Raw genomic sequence first — 4,219 nt, forward strand, 5'->3', positions numbered from 1 at the left:
AGGTGCTTTGTGCACTTGTTGAGGATCCTCTGGCTCTTTCTTTGTTCCGGTAGCAGGCTGCGCAGTGCCATCCAAGATGGCAAACCCTTATGTGCTCAGTTCAGAGGCACACATTACGTGCTGCGTGAGACACGGTAATGGTGACAAAATGCTGTACCCGGAAGTGACCGCTCTGTTGTATGCGACTCAGCGACTCAATGTGGTAGGGAAACAAGCAGAAGCTGAAAACTTCTGACTGGTGGTAACAGCAGAACTGATCTCTGAGAGATGTTACTGCGCTACGGGACAAATCCCCTCTCTCTCTCTGGACCACCAGTCCTGAAGGAGTGGTATTAAGGGCTTGAGGGATCCGTAGACTGATACTGCTGATGAAGCTAGTGCTCACAGCGCAACCAGTGTCTTCCAGTATATCTGAAATAAAAAACCTGTTGGAAAAAATATTTAACACAAAAAAAATAAAAATGACTGTCCTAACCTCCGTGTAGGACAGAAGAAAGAAACTGAGGGAAACAGGAGGAGCAAGAGCTTATATGAGGAGGATGGAGCCGAGTACTCTTGTTTCTTTTGTCCTGCCTCCGGAGGTGGATACTTAACCCCATGGTGTCTGCACTGACTGGAGGGCCTTTCTAAAGAAATGGCAATATACATACATAGCACAGCATTAACCCCTCCCACCCCTCACCAAGTGCAACATTAACCACTACCTCCCAATCCCCTCCTGTAACATAGTGCAACTCTGCCTCTCCCTGCTGTGTTTTATCATCATCAGGATAAATACTTTCTCTGTGTGTAACTTGTGTGTGCTGTCCTTTTTTGTTTGCCGAAACAACACTTCTCTTGTTTAATAGATTCCTTACCCCTTAAATCCTTTTCCTCCTCCTCTGAAAATGTCAAGCCAGCGACAAAAAGAAAGCCTTGGTGATTTTAGACTGATTCAGGTAGCAATGTCAGTGAACCACTGACCCGTCCTTTATTCCGCCTGTATCTGATCCTCCGAGACCAGCCATTTGTTTATCTCTGCTCCCTGCCTGCTGCCCAAACTGTCTTTACAGTGAGAGAGGGTGGATCCAGGTCTAGACTGCTGACTAAGGCAAAACCCCCTGAAGGCAGTCTCTGAGTAAGCTGTGTGTAAAGCACGGATAGATCACATGCAGAGCAGCCATCAGGGGGGAGAGTTGTAGGGGGTAAGGAGGGGGCCCAGCCATGCCGCACTTTCTTGATTAGCCGGGCCCCCCTGCTTTCTGAGAGCTGCTGACTTTGGGAAGGCAGGGCGGGAGCACAAGGGGAGGTATCTTCTGTCCATTACTTCCCCTTATTGGTCACTGAGTTTAAGTCCCGGTTGAGCTGCTCAGGGATTGGATAGCTGAGGTTTGAACTTCTCCTCCAGCTCATCCAATCACCATGCAGCTTTACCAGGACTTGAAATTCTATGACCAATAAGGGAAGAAAATGCTGTCACTGGAAGAAGATGCAGCCGCCTGTGCTTCCCTCCTCCCTTCTGTAGTTGGCAGCTCACTGACAGCAGGTGGGCCACACTAATGAAGTAAGTGTAACATGGCAGGGCCCCCTAAAGGTAACCCTTTGTGGTCCTTGTTGTGAAGTTCTGGGGGGTGCAAGTTTTTTTACATGGATGTTTAAGGGGGGCCTTGGCCACCAATTTTCTTATAACGTGGGGGGGGGGGCTGCAATGTCACCTGCTTTTTCACTCACCGATCTTCAAAGGCAGACATCACACCTCTGTTCTGGGTCCTCCCTCCTCAGCCATCAGCTCTTACTCCTCAGCCATCCGTCCTGTGTCCTCGCTTCTACCTCCTCAGCCGTCAGCTCTTGCTCCTCACTCTCCAGTAATGCCTATTGGCTAAAAGAAATGGCATCACATGGAAAAAAAACGCGCCAAGAACAAGTAACTATAATCAGGGCGCAGGGATGAATATGCACACCCTGAGGAGTGAGGAGCAAGAGCTGACGGCTGAGGATGGAGGAGCGAGGTGTGACGTCTGCCTTTGAGGATGGGTGAGTAAAAAAGCTTTCTATCATGCATTCCATTGGCTTAGGACAGCGCATGCAGGACAATGATTCCCCTGACAATGTCCTAAAATGCATTCCCTCATGCCCCCCCCCCCCGGAAAATTTTCTGTGGACGCCTCTGCCTCAAATAGTTGATAATAATTGTGTACTTATTAAAGGTTTATTACAGGCTCTTCTCTCATCTTAACAATACAACATCACATTATTTTGAGATTTTGTATTTGGTTTTAACAGTTATGTATTGGTTTTTAATGTGTGCCAATAAATTGTGTTTTATATTTGGCAATTTGTACATGTTTATATCATTGAAAAAAATTCAGACATGTTTTTTTCAAAACGCATCAGGTAATTGTGCTGCTTCAGCAGAATTCTGCACTGAAATCCATTTTTCAAAAGAGCAAACAGATTTTTTTTATATTCAATTTTGAAATGTGACATGGGGCTAGACATATTTCCAGTTTCCCAGCTGCCCCTATTATGTGACTTGTGCTCTGATAAAACTTTAGTCACTCTTTACTGGTGTACTGCAAGTTGGAGTGATATCACCCCCACTCGCCCCCCCCCCCCCCCCCAGCAGCCAAACAAAAGAACAATGGGAAGGTAACCAGATAGCAGCTCCCTAACACAAGATAACAGCTGCCTGGTAGATCTAAAAACAACACTCAATAGTAAAAGCCAAGTCCCACTGAGACTGATTGAGTTACACGGAGTAGGAGAAATAGCCTGCCGGAAAGTAGTTCCATCCTAAAGTGCAGGCACAAGTCACATGACTGGGATAGCTGGGAAACTGAAAATATGTCTAGCCCCATGTCAGATTTCAAAATTGAATATAAAAAAAAAATCTGTTTGTTCTTTTGAGAATTGGATTTCAGTGCAGAAGTCTGCTGGAGCAGCACTATTAACTGATGCGTTTTGAAACATGACAGTATCCCTTTAAGGAAGTGACTTTTGAGAATTTGTAAGCCTATGATTAAAGGAGTTCCTCCCAAAACGTACCAGGTGATGTTGGTCTGTGACATGTTGCAATAAACCACCATCTCTTATTCTGTCACAGTGGAACAGGTCTTGTCTGATTCCCATTAAGCAGCAGTCCTGTCCTGCTTTATGGTTGAGATTCTAGCTATCTGTATAACAGAGCATTCTGTCACAGTGGTACAGATCCTGATACCCATTGTAAGCAGCAGTCCTGTCCTGAGCCCCAATATCCCTAACAGATCTGCTTTTGAATAACTTCCCTTAGGGCTAGGCCACAAGGGAAGATTTCAGGGAGATTGGTCGCCTCACGAGGCAATTTCGAGCGACTTTGAAAAATGTATCGCCGTGTGTGAATAGGCGCAGGCGACTTTAGCGGGTGCGAGATACCAGCAACCACTGAGGGAGATTAGTCGCCTCAAAGACACGGCAATTAGTCTCCAGGTGACCAATCTCCCTGAATCTTCCCGTGTGGCCCTAGCCTTAGGGTCAGGGCACACAGGCAGATTTGGGGAGATCAGTCGCCCGGCGACAAATCTCCTCTTCTTCGGGGCAGCTAATCTCCCCAAATTGCCACCCCGCCGACGATTTACATTTAGCCGACAGGGAGACAGAAATCTGCCTGTCACACAGAGCTACTTGTAGCAGTTACTAGTGATGGGTGCATTTGCGCCATTTCGCGGAAAAATTCTCGAATTTCGTGAAACGGCGAAAAATTTGCGAAACGGCACCAGCGTCTCGTTTTTGACGCCGGCGGCTGTTTTTTTTTTGGATAGGCGAATTTTCGCGGGCGTTTCGCTGGCAGCGAATCGCGCAAATTCGCCACGAATTCGCGCCTGGCGAATAAATTCGCCCATCACTAGCAGCTACTTGTCACGGCTACAAAATAGATAATTGGCTTTGCTAAGACACTACATTTGTTTTGGAAGAGGCAATTTTCAGTACTGTCTTTGGCAGTTTTTTTTTTAGCCAAGCTAAAACAAGTAGCTGCTAAGCAAGTAGCTGCTACTAGTAGCTCCAAGCCAAAAAATACTATGCCATAGACAATACTGAGAATTTCATCTGATAAAAACACACGTGTCTTAGCAAAGCCAATTGTCTATTTTGTAGACGTGACAAGTAGCTGCTACGAGTAGCTCTGTGTGTCTTTACACTTAAATCTAAAATGGAAACCTGCCATTCCTTTTTTATGCATAGCTTCATAAAGCACAAAGAAACA

The sequence above is a fragment of the Xenopus laevis genome, chromosome 9_10L, assembly GCF_017654675.1.
Source record: "Xenopus laevis strain J_2021 chromosome 9_10L, Xenopus_laevis_v10.1, whole genome shotgun sequence".
Classification (NCBI taxonomy): Eukaryota; Metazoa; Chordata; class Amphibia; order Anura; family Pipidae; genus Xenopus; species Xenopus laevis.